Genomic DNA, 23720 nt, shown 5'->3' with positions numbered 1-23720 from the left:
GCATTCATCAGTTATTATGCATAACATTCCTTAATATGGTGATGCATCTTTACATTCTTATCCAGTACGTGACATCATTATAGAGACTGATAAAATTCTGTAAATATGTAAAAATATGTACATTTTACTCTATACTTGTACTATAAAAAATACTGTGATTTACTTAGTCTTTCACCAATTTAAAACATGTTCAAAAGTAAGTTTAGTTTGAATTAAATTATACTCCAGTATCTAACTGATTTTTCTTTTGCTAAATCCCAGATCTCCATGTGTGGGCCAACACCCATTTTTAAACCATGTTCAACAAACTAGCCAAATTTATGTTATTTTCCAGTTAAGGATAATGTTTACAGTCTAAGACAATGATCCAAAATGCAAATTGAAATATTTCACATTCTATGAAAACCATTTTAAAGGACTTAATAATAAAAGATAAACTGCCAGCATTACATGGTCTATGAGATGCTGAATGATTTTTCCTCTCCCTATTTCTCCAGCCTTATCTCAAGTCTCCAGTCAGCCCCTGCCTCATTCTTACCAGAGGCCGCAGAATCGCGTCTTCGGAGGCCTGACAGCTCACCTGAATCTGTGCCCTGAGTCGCTTCCTCCTCCCTATCTTCTAAGTCTCCCTCTGAATGCCCCTGCAGCTGTAGAAGGCAGTTTTTGGTATGTTGATAGCATGCTGCTCTAAACATTGCACCTCTCTCCTTCACTGCATGAGAGCTAATTCTAGCCCCACAAGAGCTTGCCGACTAAAGGTAGGAGCAACTGAAGATCAAGGGAGTGACTGCTTGAAGGTGAAACCTTCAACCAATGGTATGTGTGCAGGGGTGAAAGTGGGTGAATAAACACCCCAGTCTCTCCATCTTCCCCTGGAACAAGTCAGAAATATGTTCTACGTGTTTTCTCAGAGGATCACCAGTAGGACTGAGGCCCAGATGCCGAAAATAGAAACGCACTTATTAACACACATCTCATTTGCATTTCTTTCTTTCTGTTTCTTTTTCAGCACATTTTCATTTGTGCTTCCTGGGATCATTTCTCAAGTAAAATACTTGTTCCCAAGTCCTTGTTCCCAGGTCTGCTTAACTTAAAAGGAGTGGTAAGCACTGTGCTGATCTGCAGAATCTATGACCAACGTAAAAACATTTGATTCCTTTTGAATAAACCAAAGCAGTGGGAGAGGGACATTCAGAGGCACAGGCCACTGTGATTTAAGCTTTCTGATACTGAATTACTAGAAGCTCCCTGCATATTCATTTTATTTCCCCATTCTGTGTCTGCTTTCATGCTATTTTCTAAACGAAATGAACTTCCCCAGCTTCTTCACTTGCACAGTTTCTTATCTTCAAGAAGCAGCTCAGATATTCTGTTTGAAAAACCCAGAGTCAAGCTTCTGCCATAGCAACCGACATGTATTTCACATATAAACCTGAACACATTACATGGAGATGATCTGTGTAAGACTCATAAGCTCTTTGAGAACAGGGCCCACAACTTACCTCCCTTCGAGACTCCAGCACAGGGCCTGGTACATACAGACACTTATAATAATAAATGAATAAACACCTTTTTTTTCAAAAAAACACTTAGAAGATGTCAGGAAATGTTTTAAGTGCTTTACCTGTATTAACCCATTTAATCCTCAAGACAACCTCTTGAGGTATGTACTATTATTACCATCATTTATAAAATGAGCAAACTGAAGCAGAGTGAGGCGAACTGACTGACCTACAGGTGACACAGCTAGCAATGAGTGAGCCCAGAACAGATTTAGACTATAATCCATGTTCTTTACAGCTACCCATCATTGTTTCTTTTGAATTAAATATCACACAGTAACATCTAACCAATAGAAAACACGATTTGTTATCATTTTGTTACAGACCTTGATATCTAATCTATGCTAACCCATGTTCTTGTCTATACCTAGTTTTCGAAGGAAGAGCTTAAAAGTCTCTCTCCAACAATATCATTTACAAAAGCACCAGTAAAAAAAAAAATATTTATATCACAGCATTCCTAAATATCATATGATTTCTAACTTACCAATGTAGATTTCCTTATGTACCAGAAATTTACTTTAAAAATTTATTTAACACCCCATGGAAAATAATATGCTCAGCCTAGGTAGTACCAGTTTTTAGAAATTAATACTCTTTTGAGAAAAAAGTCAAAGATTATTTATAAAAAGTGAATGATAAATGATCAATTCTTAATACATTCTTCAGCTATGTAAATAAAACCAAAATACACTGTCTAGGGTCCTACTTACACAGGCTGTTAATGGCAGTAGACTTGGTAAATTTCAGAGAACCAGCCTCAAGTGACTGCAAGTCACATTTCACACTGTGTTCATCCTGTTTCCTGTCAACAGTGGCTATAATGGGCACATAAACTAAAATTTATGCCCTTTTGAATCTGTAAATGTTCTGTGTCCTTAGCCTTTAGCAATGGAAATATGCCAGTAATTGGCTCTTATATAATCCCTCTTCTCCATCAGATTTGAGGAAATTTTAACTAGCATGGAATTATAAATTCTCAATGTCATTTCTGCATTGCTAGGCTCCTGATAATCTTAAATCCAGATCGAGAATTATTTTAGAGTAAATTCATACCTCAGTCATCTGAACAGAAAAGACTGCAGTAAACATCCAATATATATTCCATTAAAAACAACTTTAAATGCATCATCTAAGTAAACTTGGGGAACTATTTAAAAATTTAGGAGTCCTCGGCCAAAGCTTAACTGAGAGATAAAACTTCTAAAAACATTATCTAATAAAATGAATGGGACAAGATGAAGAGATTTATTTTGTTAGCCAAACCATATAATTTAACACTGACCTTTTCATTTTACTAACCTAAATTTTCCACAATCTCATTTAAGCTATTTTAGGTATGTGATTTATTCTCCAAATTATTCTAATAATTCTCAATAAGCAAACAGGGAATTTTCAAAAATGTAATGATTGTTTAAAATTTTAAACTTCTTTTTTTTTTTCTAATAAATATTCTAGTAAATAGTATTTATGTATCTCATCAAATGTTTTCTTTTTATTTTTCTAAAAGTTATTTTCCAATTATGTTTCCATAAAACACAGTGATCTCTCCAGCACAGACAACTACTCAATGAAACAATATACTTCAGGTTTTAGGTAGAGAGCTTAATATTACTATAAATGCCTACAAAATATTCTTCACTTGTATGAAACTGGGTTTATCATATACAGGCATCCTATTTCTTAAAGTCTTAAATCAGAAGTAAAATTTGAATATGCATTTGGCTCAAGAGTTCTTAGAATCTGTTCTGAGAGACTGTGGGTTAAATTATCAAGTAGTATTTAATGAGCATATCAATTCTGTAAATTAAGTGACTTTACATGTTTTATACTAGACAACTACTAGAGACAGGGATAAAAAATTTATTTGCACATTTCTGTTTCAGAATTTTCAACACATTTCCTTGTAGACTCTACGTTCATTTTTTTTTTAAGTTGTTTGTTCAAAAGTGAGGTAACTGCATTTTGCGGTGCTCTGAAACACTTGAAAAAATAATTGTGTTCTTGATGGAGATTAAGAACATAGATTTGAGAGGTTTTCTGACTTTTAGGAAATAGTTTGCAATCTGGGTTTACCATAGATTTCTGAAGTACAGAGTTACTACAAGGGGTCTGTGAACTGATTATCTATGTGTACAAAGCCATATATATAAAATAAATACGTAGAATATCATACACTTATATGTGCCACTGTCAGAAACATATTTGTGTGTCATAAAGAATAATGTGCATACTTATTTTAAACATGAGTACAGTCACAGTAGTTTTTGTTTTATTTCTCAATCCACAGATGCTGAAAGTATCACAACTAGCTTGTGTCAGATTATATTGATATCATAAAAAAATCTTTGCGCTCAAAATACTTGGAAAACACTGTTTGGAAGGCTTGCTACTAAAGGGAAATTTATTTATATTTTCAATTTCAGAGTATTTACCATTCATTTTAACTGTGACTTAGAAAATAATATGTCATTATATTGAAAGAACCACTTTTTCTTTTTTTTGCCAGAAATGAGGAGAAGAACATGAATGGATTGTAGAGGCCAAAAAATCCACTTCTTTCCACATTTACATTTTTATTAAAGATCTGAACTCTAAAATTCAGGCATCAGAGAGACCTAGAAGAAAACTATTTGAACAATAAATATATGTGAACTCAAATCACATTTACCTTCAAAATTACGTATTGTCATTGAACCAAACTCTCAACTATCAGGGTGATTTAATTTTCCCCTCATCCTGTTTTCTGGACTTTAGTTGTCATGAATGTATATGTGGTAGGCAGAACAATGGCCTTTCAAAGATATCCAGGCCCTGTTCTCCAGAACTTGTGGGTATACTATGTTACAGAGCAAAGAGGAATTAAGATAACAGAAGGAATTAAAATTACTAGGCAACTGACCTCAAAATAGGGAGATTAATATGGATTATCCAGGTGGAACCAATGTAATAACAGAGTCCTTAAACATGAAAGAGGGAGGCAGAAAAGTCAGTGTTAAAGTGATACCATGGGAGAAAAACTCAACCGGACATTGCAGGAGGGGGGGGACCATGAGCAGCTTCTAGAAGCTGAAAAAAGCAAGAAAATGTATTTATCCCTAGAGCTTCCAGAAAGGAAGCTGTTGACACTAATTTTAACCAGTGAGACACATCCTGGACTTCTGACCTCCAGAACTGTAAGAGAATAAATTTGTGCTGATTTAAGCCACAAAGTTTTTGGTAATTTGGCACAGCAGCAATAGGAAACTGAGTTTGCTAAGGTGTATGCACTTGATGACTATGTAAATTTTCATGAAAAGCAAAAGAATTCAAGTGAAGTAACGATGAATTAGGTTAGCTCTTTCCCAACATAACTGCTGAAGCAAAACGACTTTTGCTGTAGAGCTAAACATGATATAATGGGAAGAGATTCCTGCTTTTCCTCAGGAGAGAGCATTTGCGCCAGTAGGAATAAGGCAGAAATCTGGACAGGTGCATCAGACTGATGGTGGTGAGCAAAGCACTGGGCCAAGAGGGTTCAGTCCAGGCCATTTCAGGACCACCTGGTCTCTGACTTGCTCATCGCAGCGCTGATTCTGCAGAGGTGGGCAGAGCAACTAATGAGACCACATGACTCATGAGCAAGTGTGAGTAACCCATAGGAGATTTTGGGACTCTGTGGGAGAAGAAATCCCTGGGGGATGGTGTAATGTTAGAAAGGAAATGAAGAATTTATTCTGGGAAAGGCAGTAGAAGCTCTAAGCAAATATAATTTTGCTATTAAAAAGACCCAGTCACAGATATAGAAAACAAACTTATGGTTACCGGGGGATAAGGGGAGGAGGGATAAATTGGGAGACTGGGATTGACATGTACACACTACTATATATAAAATAGTTAACTTATAAGAACCTGCTGTATAGCACAGGGAACTCTATTCAATACTCTGTAATGGCCTATATGGGAAAAGAATCTTAAAAAAGAGTGGATATATGTATAACTGATTCACTTTGCTGTACACCTGAAAATAACACAACATTGTGCATCAACTATACTATAATAAAAATTTTTTAAATAATTTTTAAAAAATCCACATACTCGAGGTTAGAAAATAAAATCCACACGCTCAAGGGCTAGTCATTTGATCTAAATTTGAATTTGTCTCTCTTAATGGATTAATCAAGGAGGACAAAAACACAAAAGAAACCCCTGTTGTGAAAAAAAGAGCCAACTCAGAGGGAGGTTAGCTGGTCACTCTGAAAGAGAGCCTCTCAAGGTGACAGGGAAACTTTAATCTCAGGTCTGCTACCCATTTTGCCAGGAGCCCAAGTCTGACAGTACAGTCCCAGCAGGTTGGACCCTAGAGGATGGACGTAGTTCTACAATCAAACTTAAAAGAGACTGATAATAAAGCAGGAATACAGTTTATCTGCTCAAAACCAGGGCACTTCCTCCCTGTGTCTTATATCAAGAGCACCTCATTCTCAGTGTCAAGGCAACCAAGGTGCTTAAGAGCCCGGGTTTGCGAGATGGGCACAGAAAAAGAGCAAAGGCTTTAGAAGGCCTGAAAGAATATTTTATCCAGTCAATGAAAACGCCTGATGAACCATCCTTGTTCAAAAACCTAACTTTCGGGCTTCACTAGTTAATGAAGGAATTAGTAAGATGTTATAGGTGGTTCACAAAAGAATTCAAGACAGGGCTTCCCTGCTGGCACAGTGGTTGAGAGTCCGCCTGCCGATGCAGGGGACACGGGTTCGTACCCCGGTCCGGGAAGATCCCACATGCCAGAAAAACCAAAACACCTAACTTTCCAGTGAGCTGAACACTAATGTCATTTGAAATACTATTTTCTCTCAGTTTCTTGGACTCGGACAAAGCTGGAAGAAAAATGTCAAATGCTGGTATTTAAATCATGTTTATGAACTTCACATGAACCATATTTAAACACGTTACGAAAAAGTGATTGAAAATACAAGATACATAATTTATGTATTATACGTATTATTTCTAGTTTTATTCCTATCCTAAGGTTAAAACCGTAGGATAAATTCTAGGTTAAAACCTAGAATTTAAGTGTCTCCTTCCTTCATTAGGAATCCAATGAGCAGTATCTTAAGTTGGATTTCTGAAGACAGTCTTTCTCACTTTCTCTGTCGCCCCCCAGATACAGAGGTATTTTGTTTATTATTAGTTTCCTTCCCAATTTTTCCATCAACACTAGATGTTAGACGTACCTCATTTTAGCATCTGTATTCCAGTATTTAACAAAATAAACCAAACCAACCACCTTTTCTGACCGATGCTCAGGGAATATGGGTATGAACGCTGCTGGGTTCAAAGAGCAGAGTACAACTATGACTAAAGAAGGTTTTCACTGAGACTGTTTCTCAGAGGTCATTTCTTTTACACAGCTGCGAGCAATGATGAGATCCTCATCACAGATGTAAACGCGGAGTAAGAGGTAATCACTGCTAAACATCAGCTTGGTCAGTCAAGACCACAAAAGAGGGCTTCCCTGGTGGTGCAGTGGTTGAGAGTCCATCTGCCGATGCAGGGGACGCGGGTTCGTGCCCCGGTCCGGGAAGATCCCACATGCCGCGGAGCAGCTGGGCCCGTGAGCCATGGCCGCTGAGCCTGCGCGTCCAGACCCTGTGCTCCGCAGTGGGAGGGGCCGCAGCAGTGAGAGGCCTGCGTACCGCAAAACAAAACAAAACAAAAGACCACAAAAGAAATGTAAACTCATTACCCAAAGAGTGGCTGCCATTACCTTTCAAAAGAGAGCGCTGTGTGTGGTCAGTCTGGCCTCCAGCCGCTGGGCCCGATGCTGACGGCCCCGCTCGCACTCCCGCCTCAGAGCGCCTGCTGACCCCACGTCGACCCCGCCGCCCTGCCGCCGCCAACGTTGACCCCACGTCGACCCGACGTCGACCCCGACGCTGACTCGCCTGCCGCAGCACCCTCGCCCAAGCGCCATGTCTCAGAGTAAGCCGCACGCATTGCAGGAGGAGAGGTTGCATGGCCCTTGGGTGGAATTACACTTTGGCAATAATGGGAACGCCAGCGTTGTTGCAGACTCTGTTTCTGTTTATAATGACGACGTGGAAGAAATACTGCTGGGTGTGCAGCATGAGTCTGGACGGAGTAGCCCCAAGACTTCTCTCTGTGACCGCCCACCTCACTCATAGACCTCGCAATATACCAACGGAACTTCCAAAGCAGACACACTAATATTGATGAGAAAAACAGCTCTCAGTCGGAGGAAGATTACATGGAGACAAAGAAAGACAAAGAAAGCATCTTGAAGAAAAACTCAGACTGGATATGGGACTGCTGAAGTCGGCCAGAAAACATCACTCCCCACCCCCACCGCCAGTTCCTCTTCAGACCCCCGCAGTGCACGACCGCGCTCAGCTTGAGGAACACGAGTGTTAGGGAGAAAGGGGGCATCTTCTCTGCAGAGTTTCTAAAGACTTTCTTCCGTCTCTTCTCTCTCATCTGCTAGCCATGGGGTTGGGGATCTATATCTGAAGGTTCCTGAAAATATCCACCAGCACCTTTTGATGAAGAATTGGAATCCGGCTTTTTCATTTAGTGTGAATTTACACTGGGGTTTGCAACGCAGCTTAGTACCATCTTGGTCCTTGGGTGGCTGCACCACTTGTGTCATTTCTTCTGTAAATGCCGCATTCCGAATTCAGTAAAATAAAAATAAGACACTTAAAAAAAAGAGTGGTGTGAGTGAATATGGAGCATGTGGAGTTGAGAGGGAATTTCATTATAAAAACACTAAAACACTCCAGGACTCTGTGTGAAATGTTCATGAAATTAAAAACAAAATTATGTGGAAATTTCCAACAGAGGTGCCTACAACTATAATATATACTTAATCATTACTGGCCTCCCCGATTTAGCCACTCATGTATAGTAAATGGAAACAATGTGAAGTGGGAGAAATACCAACTTTTGTAAGTGAGTATTTTCAATGAAATAATAAATATATTAAAATAAAGATTTTAAGCCTCTGGATTTCTTGTGATTCCCTTATAAATTCTCATAATATGAAAACATGCTTGTTTTATTTACCCATGTCTTCACTTGAAAAACCTTGCTGACAACCTATTCATTACCAAAGCAGACCATGCCAAGATGACACAATGTGGTCTCTACCCACCAAGAGCTTTTATTCTGTAGAGGAGAAAGTCACATGCAAATTCTCACACAAGGAGACAATGGGATATTCTAATTGAAGTTCTTCCAATGTCCTTGTTTTGATGTCCTCACTTGGCTTTGGGCTTCACTAAGTATCCCTGCTCATAGAGTCTGTATTTTAGTTCTTTAAGCTGTAATCCACTTTTATTATACCTGAGCTCTGTCGATGTGGTGGTAAGGTGGGGGGGGAGAAGAACATTCTATGATTTTCTGATTAAATCTCAATCATTTGATGTGCCTGTGTCTCAGAGGTATGACCTTCATAAGTGTTAATCCAGCCTTTTTACCTTCAGCCTCCTATGCCTTTCTCTGGCTGCAGCATTCCCAAATCAGTTTCTTTGAAGCCCTGATTCTAGATGCCTGTTTTCCACCCCTTAAGTGAGATAGGAAGGCTGAAGTGAGTTCTCTTCCTTCATCTGGATAAAGTTTAAGAATTGGGCGAAGTCCTTTCTACAGGAAAGTAGACCTCTGATATGGAGAAGGCTCTGAACATGTTTCTAAATGGTTACTCTTCCCTTCCCCCTGCCAGAGCCAAGAGGGGATCCTTCTTGGACTTTCACCATAGACACGTGATGGGGTTCCTGGAAGGAAAGCCCATAAAAATGTGGGGTCTCTCTAAGGTTGTGGTTCCCAGCAGTTTTTCACCCTCACACTAGTTTCCACTCAACCTCCAAGAATTCACCAAAATTACCACTTAAGTGTTACTACCAGTTTATGGTTCCAACAGCTTCTATTGCTGTATCTCTCTGGGTGCACTTATCTCTCTAGATGTTGGGTTGCTGGTTTACCCTGTAACTTAGTTCTCTGATGGGTCCAAGATGTCATTGTCCAGTTTTTTCGTATTGTAAAGATGGGAGTTATGACTTCCAAGCTCTTTACATGTTTGGTCTGAAACTAGAAGCCACAATTCATTTTTGATGTATAATATTGAATACATGCATTACCACTGTGATACAATTTCTAACATTCCTATTTAGGGATGATCTGCAAGAAAAATATCCTAGATCCTTATTTCCACCCTTTGAAAATGTAACATAAAGTGACAAATATATGTAAAACACATCTAGGGCAAAACTTAAATATATAGAGAGACTTTAACTTTTAATTTAAAAATTAAACACAATATTAATAAAATCCCCTAAATATACAAACAATGCCCCATCCCCCCCAACACAGTACCAGACAAATTAATTTAAACAATAACACAGAAAAAAAGAATAAACAAGAGGAGCCAAGAAAACCATGTAAAAAAGGGAAGAAGACTAAGTCTATAAAATATACTGTAAAAATATAATAAAATGCACAGTTTAAAAAAATGTGATTGCTGCAATTTTCGATAGGCCAATTAGGGCAAAATCCAAAGTTTAGAAATAGACTTAAATCTGAGAGAAATTTAATATACTAGAAGATTAGCATCTCAAGTTAGTGGGGAAAAGATGGCATTTTTAAAGCAGTTATGTTGGGACAGATATATAACCATTACAAAAAAGATAAATGTACATTCTCACCTTGCTACTTACAAGATGATAAATTCTAAATGCCCCAAAGATTTAAATATTAAAAATGAAACTATGCCAGTGTTAACAGGAACCATGAATAAATTTCACTAAAACCTGAGAGAGGATAGAATTCTTCCTAAATATGACTCAAAAACTAAAAGTGAAAATTAAAACATTTGATAATTTGACTATATTAAAACAATTTCATTAAAACATAAACTAGAAAACAATAGGCAGAAGCCAGAAGACAAACTGTGGTAAAAATAAAATACAGAACATATAGAAAGAGCTAACATCCCTAACATTTAAAGAGCTCCTAAAAATCAAAATAGAAAGACCAAACCCGAAGTGAAAATGGGCAGAAGTTATGAAAAAGAGAAACAAATGCAATTAGGATTTAAATATACAAAACTATGTTCAGATTCAAACATAAGACAAGGGAAAATTAAATAAGCATTTAGGGGCATTTATGGAAATACTGATGAAATTTGAATGAAGTCTATAATTTAGTTAATTATATTGTACCTCCAAAGGACACAGAGCAAAGTTTCACTTATGCAAGATGAATGAGTTCTGGAGACCTAATGTACAGCATGGTGACCACAGTTAACAATACTATATTATCCACTTTAAATTTCCTAATAGGATAGATCTAAAATCTTCTACATACATACACACACACACACACACACACACCCCTCAGTAACTATGTAGAGGGGTGGATAAGTCTTTTATGATTGTGGTGATTATCTCACAACGTATACAAATATCAAAACATCAAATTGTACCTCTTAAAAATATACTTGTTTTGTATGTCAAAGATATCTCAGTGAAGTTGTTTAAAATATATTATACCAATGTTAATTTCCTTGTATTGCTAATTTTACCATCGTTATGTGTTATGTATGATATTAACCTTAGGTATAGCAAGGTGAAGGGTATATATAAACTGACTTTATTATGTTGCAACTTTTCTGTGTGTCTATAATTATTTCAAAATAAAGAGTTAATTAAAAAATTAAGCTACACACACTAAAACAAAACAACATTTTTAAAAAAATAATGAATGACTATATTTATCTCTCAGTAAAAATCCAACAGCTTGAAAATACAACTTGTTGGTAAGGTTGTGAGGTAACAGGCACTCACCTGCATTCTTGGCGAGAATACAAAATAGTATAGCCTTAAGAGAGGGACACTTTCAACACAGTGTTTACCATTAAATTCAGCAAAGCCGTGTGCAGTATTGTGATTTATAAGAAATATATATTTGTTTATCCCAATGACCATTTCTCATATATTAGTGGGTCTTTGTCCAGGGTTCCAGACTCACAGCTCCTCAAACCCTTGGAATTTCCTAACTGAGGAGAGATATAAAGGTGTCTTTGTTATGTACATGAGATGACTTTGGGACCTCACTTAAGGATGAAGCTGATTGCCAGAGAAGCCAACCAAATGCTTAGATGATTGGACCTTCCAGTCTCACCTGGACAGCCCAGGAGAGGAGAGGAGCTGGAGGTTGAACCGTTTGCCACTCATCCATGTCTGTGTAATGAAGCCTTCATAAAAACCCAGAAGGAGGGGGTGTCAAGAGAACATGTGGAGATTTGGGGAGAGTGGCTCACCTGGAGAGGGCGTGGAAGCTCTTCACCCTAACCCCATACCTTGCCTTATGCACCTCTTCCCATCTGCCTCATCCTGAGTTATATCCTTTTACAACAAACTAGTAATCTAGGAAGTGAAATGTTTCTCTGAGTTCTGTGAGCTGCTCTAGCAACTAAAATCGAACCCGAGGAGAATGTCATGAAAACCTGTGATTTATAACTACTGGATCAGAAGTACAGTTGTCTGAAGTCCAAGGAGGGGGTTGTTGGAACCTCCAAGCTATAGCCAGTCCATCAGAAGCACCTGGGCATATGATTGGCACCTGAAGGGAGGGGGGCGGGGCTTGCAGGATTAAGCCCTCGACTTGTGGAATAGTGTCAAATTGAGTTGAATAGTAGAACAGCCAGCTGGTGTCCCAAGAATTGTTTGTTAGTGTGGGGGACCCTCCCCCCACCACAGGCTCATGTTGGAATTGGGTTCAGGAACACAAAATACCAAGTCTATCCTGAAAATGCACTGGTACAAAAATGAAATGTCATAAGCACAGGGCTATTGACTACAGCCTTATTTAAGTTGGCACGTGATTGGAAACCACCAAATGATCATTGACTATGAGATACTCACACAATATAATCGAAACAGAAATGAGGGAAATTATTGTCCGTGATGGAGTGATCTTCTGTACATATTTGTTAAGTTAATGTAGCAAGTTGAAGAGTTATGTTTATAGAATAGTTTTTTGTATAGAATATTTTGAATTGTACAGATAGAATGTTTTATTTTGTATCGTAAGATGGGGGACATTTATATACATACATGTGTATATTTACAAAAAAACACCGGAAAAATAAACCAAAGGGGGATAATATATACATACTTGTCTGTATAGACAGAAAGGAAAGGGAAGGATGACAGGGACAGAGGCAACATTTCTCTGATATACAACTCGATATATAATTTTGAATCATACTAACTTAGTATCACATACAGGAGAAACAAATTAAGAACCCCATTAAAAAATTTTTTTTTAATTAACTAACTTATTTATTTATTTTGGCTGCGTTGGGTCTTCGTTGCTGCGCGCAGGCTTTCTCTAGCTGCGGCGAGTGGGGGCTACTCTTCATTGTGGCACACGGGCTTCTCATTGCAGTGGCTTCTCTTGTTACAGATCACGGGCTCTAGGCATGCAGGCTTCATTAATTGTGGCATGTGGACTCAGTAGTTGTAGCACACGGGCTTAGTTGCTCTGAGGTGTGTGGGATCTTCCCAGACCAGGGAACGAACCCGTGTCCCCTGCATTGGCAGGCGGATTCTTATCCACTGCACCACCAGGAAAGCCCCAAGAACCCCATATTTTGAATATAACGCCTTGGTGAAGTATATTGTAAGTACAAAAAAAACAGCAAGAAAAAATGTAGATGTTATTCAGCAGCTTTACTTTAGAGGTAATATTGTTACTGCTATTTAGAAATTATTTTATGTACCTTGTTGGATATAGCAAGTAGTATTTTATACTTTTTTCAGTGTAAAAAAAAAGATATAAAATTAAAGAAGTATGGGGCTTCCCTGGTGGCGCAGTGGTTGAGAGCCCGCCTGCCGATGCAGGGGACGCGGGTTCGTGCCCCGGTCCGGGAGGATCCCACGTGCCGCGGAGCGGCTGGGCCCGTGAGCCACAGCCGCTGACCCTGCGCGTCCGGAGCCTGTGCTCCGCAACGGGAGAGGCCGCAGCAGTGAGAGGCCCGCGTACCAAAAAAAAAAAAAAAAATTAAAGAAGTATGAACTTATTTTTATTTATTTTCAAAGTATATATTTTACTCTAAAAGCAACAACAACTCTGAAGCAAAGAGCACTATAGTGCCCTCATTTTGGATTCTAAATACCATTTATAAATAAAATGAGTTAAGGCTCCTTGGTGATATGAGTGATTCTAGAACTGAGACAGGAAATGTACAGAAGAACATCTACCAGAAAGCCAGGCAGCGATAAAAGAACTAATGGGTTGGCCCTAAATGACACAGGAACCTCTTGGAAGTTGATCCCACAGGACAAAGATAAGACAGTTTGGGGAACAAGTAGAAAAATAACTGGAATTGATAACTAACATACTGAATATATAAAAACCCATGAATTTATAATGATACTCAAAAAGAGAGAACAAATAAGTATACACAAAATATCATAGGTGCTAGGGGAACAACTCATTACTATAAAACAACTTAGAGTAATAATAGAGGAATAATTAAGTATTGGTCAGGTGACTTCAAATGACTTGTATTTTGGAATAACCAAAAAGTCCTGATCCATAAGGAAATGTTATTCTCTACAGAAAAATTCCATGGAAATTGAGTGGAAGGAATTATAGAATTAGAAAACATCATTTTGTACTACTGCTTAAATGACAGGTTTGGGCGATGATAATGAATATATACTACAGACATTTGGTGAATAATGGATAAGGAACTGAATATTTACATGGTATCAATGTATCCCAAGCTCATCACTGGGGAAAAAACACAATGATACAATGCAGGAGTCATTTTGTTACCACCTGAACCCAACTGAACTATCTTAGGATACAGCCAGTAGACACAAATCCATATGTGATTTATGGATTTATTTCAACTGGTAAATAACATGAAAAATTGGGGGGGGGGCAGAACATAATATTGTTTTATACTATAAGTGGTTTAAGAGGCATAACTAACAACTGCAACGTGTGGACATATTTTTGGATGCTGATTAGAACACACTATACGAAGACATTTTTGAGCAACAAAAGAAATTTGAATATGGACTGGGTTTAGTAAAGATATCAAGGTATTTTTTTAGGTATGATAATGGCATTGTGGTTCTCTAGAAACTATTCTTTATAAAGACATGCTGAAATATTTAAAAGGGAAATATTAATGTCTGGGATTTGATTTAAAATGTTTAATCAAATTTCAAAAATAAGGACAAAAAGGATAAAGAAAGTGTGGCAAAACAGTGTTAATTTTAAAACTGAGTGTTAAAGGTATGGGGACTTATGATATTCTCTCTGCCTTCAAACTACTGTGAAAATTGTATGATATTTTCCAAAGATTTAAAAAAAATTTTTTTTGGGGGGGGGGACAAAATCCATCACAGTAATTTAAAAATTTCTTTTTGTTGATACCTAACAATTTTTTTGCTTCTCATTGTGATATTTGAGAAATTAAGTGCATTTTATCTCTTAAAAAGCTTGAAGTGAGGAACTAATTTGAATGACAAAAGCCGGAACAACTGAACAGCAAAATAAACACTATGGTACTAGATTGTAACTCAAAATATAAATATACCCAAGTCCATACTGATAAATTACTGGATAAACAGAAGGAAAGAGACAAATCTTCCTTACAAAAGAATTAAAAATAATTTATATAGATGCTTCCTCCTCCTCCTTAATTGTGGGCTGAACTTAGCAAGTTGCTTCCCAAGAATAGCACATGAAAAGGTTAGAAAAATAACTTTTCAGTGGAGAAAGCTGGCAAACTCTACCTTAGCCCGGAGATCAGGTCAGCACCACCAACGGTAAGTCACGTTGATAGTGCGTTTCCACGGATGTGATGTGATCCACTTCTTTGGTAGCTTCTCCCAAATCCATAACCTCAGTCAAGGCATGATAAAAACATCAGACAAACCCAAACTGAGAAATATTTTACAAAATACCCGATCAGTTCTCCTCATATCTGCCAAGGTCATGAAAAACAGGGAAAGACCGAGACACTGTCATGGACAGAGGCAACAAATGAGATACGATTAGGAAATGCCATGTAGAATTCACGACTGGGTCCTGGGACAGAAAAATGGCATTAGGGGCTTCCCTGGTGGCGCAGTGGTTGAGAGTCCGCCTGCCGATGCAGGGGACGCGGGTTCGTGCCCTGGTCCGGGGAGATCCCACGTGCCGCGGAGCGGCTGGGCCCGTGAGCCGTGGCCGCTGAGCCTGCGCATCCGGAGCCTGAGCTCCGCAAGGGGAGAGGCCATGACAGTGAGAGGCCCGCGTACCGCAAAAAAAAAAAAGAAAAAAAAAGAAAAATGGCATTAGTAGAAAGAATAGAAATCCAAATAAAGTCTAGTTTAGTTCATAGCGATGGACGAATGCTGATTTCTTCGTTTTGACAAATGTACCAGGATTATGTAAGATGTTAGTAATGATGACAGCTAGGGAAAGGGTATGTGACAACTCCTGTATTATCTTTGTAACATTTCTATAAATCTTTAATCCTTCCAAAATTAAAAAAAAAAACTTATTAAAAATAAATTTCTGATCAAATTTTTAAAACTTAATATATTATTTGAGTCCTAGCAAAAATAGCAATTAGGCATTAGAAAAGAGGCCTTTACAGGACGACAGGTGGGGAAGGACACCAATGAACTGCATAATACTAGAGAAAGTGGGAGAATTGTCCTGGGACTATAGAGCCTGGAAGAGAGGCGGGCTAATGGGAGCTTTTATCCACTTGCAGATTAAAGCCTCTGTGGGAGAGGAAAAGGAACCTTGTAGGAGTCAAGTCATAACTAAAGGGAGGGATGCTATACATAGAACATAAGCAGAGCATTTTTCCAGCTCAAAGCTTTTAGCCACTCCCAGATGAGCTTGGGGAAGGCCTGGGAGTTGCAAAAACCAGATTCCAGTTTCAGCTCTGCCAGTAATATGCTGACAGTGAACAAGTCATGTAATTTTTCTCATTCTTGATTCTCTCAACTATGGGTTGAAATGCATCCACGGCTTTGAGTCTATGAAGTTATAAAGACAAGTTTTTTAATCCCTTTGGATATTTGAATGAAGCTTTCTATATGACAATGACATATAAATTTAAATATATTGCAATATGAGAGGGATATAAAAATAGTTTGGGTCAGCATATAAAGAAAGCTCTAAATTCTCATTTTGGCAAGTCCTTGGTTATGGCGGGAGGTAATTTATCATACAATTACAATGAATGTAGGTTTGACCATAGAGAGTCATGCCTTTAACTCCTGAAGTATTCATCATACTTGCTATAATATCACCCGCAAGTATCATTCAGAAGCAGAGGAGCCTGTTGCACTGCACCATGAATGTGAATGTGCGGTCAGCAAGGTCCAGATGATGAGAAAAACTACAGCCCGGTGTTTCAATAGACGAATTGTAAGGAAAGAAGAGGATTGATGAGGGACTTATTAAGAGAGACTTAAAAGTCATATTAAGTTTGAAAAGGGAAAGAATATAAAAGCATGCATATCTGGGTTACAAATCTAAAAATGATCATTATGAACTTCAGGGTAATAGTTATTCGTGGGGAGACAGAGAATTTGTAATTGAGGTGGGACACGTGGATGGGGCTTCTAGGTGACAGGCAAAGTACTATTTTTCGACCTGAGTAGTAGTTCCAAGGGTGTTAGCATTTCAATAATTCTTTACAGTATACATTTGTTTTGCGTAGTTTTCACCCTTTATTTTATTACAATATGTAATAAAATCTTCATGTGTTGCTGTCAGAATGCTGTGTGCTCCATTTACAAAAATGAATAAGAAACGTTTCCTATCATCAAAGGCTAGAATCAAGTAGGAAAAAAAAAAGGTGACAAAATGAGCGACAGAAGCTTGTAATTCTTATTACGAAATTACATATTAGATACAGTGAAGTCCAATGGATGGGGTGTAGTTTTGCCTAGTTAAGTTATAAGTGTTTTTGAAGGAAAGATAATGCAATGCTTAAGCTTAATATTTAAAGGTTAATCACTGTTTTCAAATGCACAAGAGGATAGAGCCATCTAGAAAGAAGGGGCTGGTTATTTTACTGAAACATATTTTTTAACAGGTAAAATCATGACTCATACAAATGTAAAATAAACATGTATCTAAGATTTTATTTAACTCACTAGTTAATGAAGGAATTAGTAAGATGTTATAGGTGGTTCACAAAAGAATTCAAGACGGGGCTTCCCTGGTGGCGCAGTGGTTGAGAGTCCGCCTGCCGATGTAGGGGACACGGGTTCGTGCCCCGGTCCGGGAGGATCCCACGTGCCGCGGAGCGGCTGGGCCCGTGAGCCGTGGCCGCTGGGCCTGCGCGTCCGGAGCCTGTGCTCCGCGGAGGGAGAGGCCACGGCAGTGAAGGCCTGCGTACCACAAAAGACGCACACACATATTGGTCATCAGGAATGCTAAAATGACTTTCCAAATAGACACAAAATTCATCAATATCCATAGGGCAGTAATCAAATGCATCTCCACTGGGCTAAGCTGTGTTTATGTGAACCAGAAGCATGGGCATTACTATCAGTGTTCAACAATTTATAGAACTGTCAGATACCTCAAAGACAATGAGAAGGGAAGATAACCCCAAAGGGTGAACTAGACAGAAGGGATGGGGTGAGAAAAGAGGCTGAAAAGGTGGATAGGGGCCATATCATGAAGCTGAGTGAAGCCTTTTATTTTGTACGGCACTAGGGAATAAGCAGAGACAATTCTGAGTGGCCCTGGGGGTCATTTTCTCTTCTTCTTCTTCCGTAGCTTACGAATAATTTAGTACAGCAGTTGTGAGTTAGATCAGTGGAAAAGTAGCAAACTCTGGCATTTCCTTAACTAAGACTCTCCCATTGATACACAGATGCTATCTGTCCTCCTTTCCTTATAAATATATTGAGTGATTGAGGGGAAGCTTTACTCTTGGAGCCCTTCTGTGAAATGTCCAGTGCAGCTATGCCCATGGCAGGCACGCTTTTTACATGGAATAAGGCAAGTGTGGAAGATTTTGTGGGCTTTGTTGCTTCTCTGCCTGTCAGTTTCCTCAATAAACCAAATGTAATTTTCACTGTGGAAATGTTAGGAACGTCAGTATCTTTTCCCCCTTTTGCATTAGAGGTAGTCAATGAATTTGTTTTAATTTTGTTTTACTGTTACAAGTAGCAGTAGTAATATTTTGCTTTTCAAATTAACATAATCAGGATTTTGGGAGAACTATAGTGTGAGCCAGTATTCACACTGTGTTGCTGTGTTGAAAAATAACCAAATTAGAAACTAACACACCATTGTAAAGCAATTATACTCCAATAAAGATGAAAAAAAAAAAGGAAAAAAAAAATAACCAAATTGCTCTGATTGAAAGCAGTTTGGGAAGAATTATGGAAAGGGAGACGATGAGTTTTCTGGAATGTAAGTTCTTTAAGAGTTCCCTTACCTCATGCTGGTTATACAGTTTACTCTCAAAATGGCTGGTAAAATAGTACTGATTTTGACTACTTGACGGGTCATAGAACATGGGTGTTTCCTAGATAACATCAAACGCTCAGACTTTCAGGTAGAATTAATTAGGCAATTAGCCCTTTATTTGAAAAGACTTATTTGGCGTTACAGAGTTGTATTTTTCACTCAATGCACAGTTGAATGAAAGAGACAGTTCTATCCCCCCCTTATTTCAATCTCCTTCATTCCCCTACAGTTTAGCAGCTGCAGAACTGGGCTGTAGTTCCCCCCACAGCCGGGATCTCACTGCTTGCACCTCCATGGTGCAGTTAAACACGTTCCTCTGTTCTCTGTCATTCCAGCAGATTGGCAGCTGGGTCCAGAGACTGGATATCAGATTTGATCTCTTTGGAAAACTGTAAGTAGAATATGGTATGACTATAGAAAGCACATAATGTCTGCTTGTCTCTTTTTGTGATCTTAGCCACCGTTGAAGTTTAACACCTGTATCTAATCATTTGTTGTTGGTTTAAAAAGCTGAGATTTTAATGATATCATTTCACTTTTATTTGTTTGTCAGAATATATCTTATTAAAGCGATACTTTCTCTCATTCACTCTTTGGTTTCCCATGGTAGAGTTAATAAGAAATGTGGGCTAACTGCTTAATTGTTCCCTTTATTAACCAGTTTTCATTTTAATGGGTTAATTTCCATAATCCTCTGCAGGTAGGCAATTCTTTTGAAATATTGCTATGCATCCATAGATGAAAATAAGTTTGATGTATTCAATCCACTCTCGTTATTAAAAGTACTGAAAGTCTGATCGTCCCATTGTGGTTAGTGGAAGACTAGTAAGTCGGCCCTTGAATAAGTTGAATTGACTCCATTAGTCTTTGATAGCTTCCCTTCTAACGGATATGGCAAGATTTGCCAGGCTCAGCTCGTGCATTTCCTGTCTCAGACCTCAGCAATGTCTCCACTAAACCTAGGTCGCTTTCAGTGAGCAGTGACACTTCAAGACCACAATACGAGTCTCATCAATAAAGCATTAGTCATTGTATCTAGGTCTTAATAGTGGAAAGAGGTAGGGAAGATTTATAAGTAGGAAAAATATACAGCCTAGCTCCATCCAACATAAAAGACTAGAAACAATAACCAACCCAGTAACAACTTCCCAAATTTATCCTGATACAATCGAACTTCAAGACTAAGGAGATTTAAATTAAACGCTTCCTTATTGCATCTATATGTCCCTTATTCCACCCTAAAAATTCTGCTTCTCAAGGACACGGGAGATGATAAATAAGAATATCCACTAATTATTCATTTTGAAAATTATTCTCAGAATACTGATACTACCACCAATGTAAAGCTAGGAAAGCTTTCTTGAATCCTGGCTCATTCTAAAAGTATAAGAAAACTAATTTCATGTGAAAATAAACAACAGAAATGTATCAAATTCAAATTCCATGTAAAGTTATCATTAGAAAAGAAGAGAACAAGGAACATAATCATATAAATGCACACATTCACAAAAGCTAAGTATGAAACTGAGCCTCATTTTAGTAGGTCTTAATTTCTCCTAATGCCAAGGAAAACAGGACAAAGATTCCAACTATCAACTTTCTGTACTGAAGTTATAAAACAGTAATATTAGGCTAGAATATAAATGAGAGTGTAATGGTTGGAAATGGGTTGTTGAAACTAATCATATTTTATATAGTATCTGTTTCTTGAGAAACTTAAGAAAACGAATTGAAAAGCTATGAGTAATTCCATGGGCAATAATAGCAGTAATGGAATTCATTAAGGTAACAGGATATGTGTGTGTGTGTGTGTGTGTGTGTGTGTATGTGTGTGTGGGGGGGTAAAAGATGGCCATGATCATGATGGTTTAACCGATATAACACATATCACAAATATATAATACAACTGTTTTCAGACACTGAAAATAGGCAACATAGACATGCGATCCTTAACAGAAGAGAGACAGATGAAGTGAGCCATACAACTTCAACTGCCTTCTTTGAAGACTTCAGTGCAGGAAAGAAATGTAAGGCTCATTTAGAGACTGAGAAGTTTACAGGGGTACTCCTTAAATAGAGCAAAAAGTACTATTTTAAGTTGAGGAAATAGTGATCTGCATTCAGTGAGAGCAAGAGGGCTGAAATTTGCAAGACAAAGTACTAGAAAGAGCTCAAGAAATTTGTACGAGGGTACCTTTGAGTCTGGCTGAACACCAAGCAGCTCTCATGAAGGATAAAACTCCACAAGCGTTGACAGAGGATACCTACCGTAAGATATAAGTTAATCTTCAGAGCTCACACAGGGCTAAGGGACATTCAAGTACTTAACATCCAGAAGAGCAAAGCTTTAATGAACACTGAGAATCCATTAGAAATTTAAGAATCTTTGTATCTTAGTAATTAAAGGCTATTCTAGCCTCACCATAACAAAGTTTAAATAAAAGTCTTTACGGACAAACCTGATACTCAAGATAACTGCCTGACCAAGACCAACCCTATCATCATTAAATGAAGACTAATAAAGTCCTGATATTCAACATCACAAAATTCAAAATGTTTAGCATCAATAAATAATCGTTAGACATCTGAAAGAGTAGGAAAATGTGCTATTAGCCGGAGAAAAATTGGTATAAAAGCAGACCCAGAACCACAGTGAGAAATATTCAGAAAAGGACTTCAATACAGGTATTTTAAATATGTTCAAGTACTTCAAAGAAAAAGAACATAATAAAGAAAAAATGCAAACTATTAAAAAAATGGAATTTCTGGAACTGAAATTTTAAAAATTACAGAATAAACCTAAAACAGATTAGGCACTGAGGAAGAAAAGATCAGTGAAAATTTCTATCAAGACATAGCAATGAAAAATACCTGAGGAACAGAGAGAAAAGAGGCTGAAAACATTAGATAGTTCCTAAGTGACCAGGGGGACAATGTCAAGGGGTCAAACATACCTGTAATTGGAGTTTCTGAAAATGGAAGAAAGAGAAAAACAAATAGGAGAATCAACACCTAAAAGTTTCCAAATTGGATGAAAACTATAAAACCACACATTCAAGAAACTAAACAAATCCCAAGTAGAATGAATATCTTTCATATCATAATCAAATTTTTAAAAATCAGAGACAAAAAAGAAAATCTGAAAAATAGCGACAGAAAAAAAGACACATTAGAGCATAAGAACTATGATACAAATTACCACTGACTTTCTCGTCAGGAATAATGGACGCCAGAAGACAAAAATGCAACATCTTAAAAGCACTGGGGAAAAAAAAAAAACCCAAAACGCAACTGTAAACCTAGAATTCTATCCTATGAGAACACTCTTCAAGCTAAAGGACAGTTAGTTGTGCCCCAAAGAATGATTATCAGCTCAAGTCATCATGCAGCATCCACCCTGTTTTTCTTCTCCTGCTTCTTCCTGTCTGCACACACACAGAGTAAGCCCACACTCTGAGAATCTCCCAATTCTCTTTCAGACCTTTGGACAGGTCTTTAATGTAATTTACTTGTGTCCATGTTTTCACAGTCTCTCTCTCCATAGTTCTATCAGCCTGTGAAGAGCACCTCTTACACACAATTTCAGCAAATCTTATGAAAAATAGTAAATTCCTGTCTCATACTCATCTGAATATAGTAATTCAAATATAGTCTTAGGGACTAGAAGATGTCCTTGCTCATCTGCCCTTGCCCTCATTCACCTTTGCAAAACTGAACCTCATATATATATAGTGAGTGCTAATAAATACTAGAGACTAAAGGACTTCGTGGTGGAAGCGTAATCTGCATTATTAACATCTGTTTCCAGCTAGACTTGCCATAAAATGCCATCCTGTACAAAATTCTTAACAGTCAATTTTCAGCCAAGGTGAACTTAAAAATATGTTCAAAGTAAAACTTATAGAATCAGGGGCATATATATAAAGATATACTAAATATTCTTTAATTTCGTTTCTGCAAATGTTTTGAGCTCCTAGCTGGTATCCCTAAGAGGGATCCCTGTGAATCTTTAAGAATAACTATTTTCTTAAAATCAATAATTCAAAAAGATTGAAAATAAATTTTCTTTTAGATTTGTTAACTTTTAAAATATATATATACAATTTTAGAGGAATTAAAGCATTCACTACGGGAGATCAAAGACTTGGAAAGACTAAAGCACATGCTACTGGTGATCAAAGGCTCTGATAATTCCAGATCTTCTTTTCTACTGACCTCTGGGATTTGTAAGAATAAATCGCTTAATATCTATCATCCCTGCCTTCTTTTTTTTTTTTTTTTTTTTTTTAATGTGAGTTATGGTCTAGAGCAGCATTTCTTAGATATTTGGGTTTAATGAAAGTAAAGAAAGTGGAAGCTGAACCAACTTTGAGTTGCCGTTTCTTTTTTAATAAGAACATAAAATAAACAATCCTACAAACTGCCGTCTCTAGTTACAATATTTCATTAAAAACATTTTAACATTAAAAAAGGCAAAAGGGCAAATTCAGAATAAGTGCTTCGTATTAAAAATAGATACAGTTTAAGGAAAAACTTACATATGATCTTTTATTCCCATTTTCATCATGGACTGGTAAAAATTTTATAAATGTCTAAAGTCATTCCATGGACCTGTGCTTAAAAATCATTGGAATAAATGCTTCTTACTGT

General features: G+C 37.6%; 1 pseudogene; it reads left to right on the top strand.

Moving 5' to 3' along the window:
* The first annotated feature begins 7516 nt into the window (after window positions 1–7516).
* LOC131756761 (BCL2/adenovirus E1B 19 kDa protein-interacting protein 3 pseudogene) lies at window positions 7517–8105 on the top strand (annotated as a pseudogene).
* Window positions 8106–23720: the final 15615 nt, after the last annotated feature.

This window comes from Kogia breviceps, chromosome 1, assembly GCF_026419965.1.
Source record: "Kogia breviceps isolate mKogBre1 chromosome 1, mKogBre1 haplotype 1, whole genome shotgun sequence".
NCBI classification, from domain to species: Eukaryota; Metazoa; Chordata; class Mammalia; order Artiodactyla; family Physeteridae; genus Kogia; species Kogia breviceps.
Note: the sequence above shows the minus strand (reverse complement) of the source record. Positions and strands in the feature narration are given on the sequence as shown.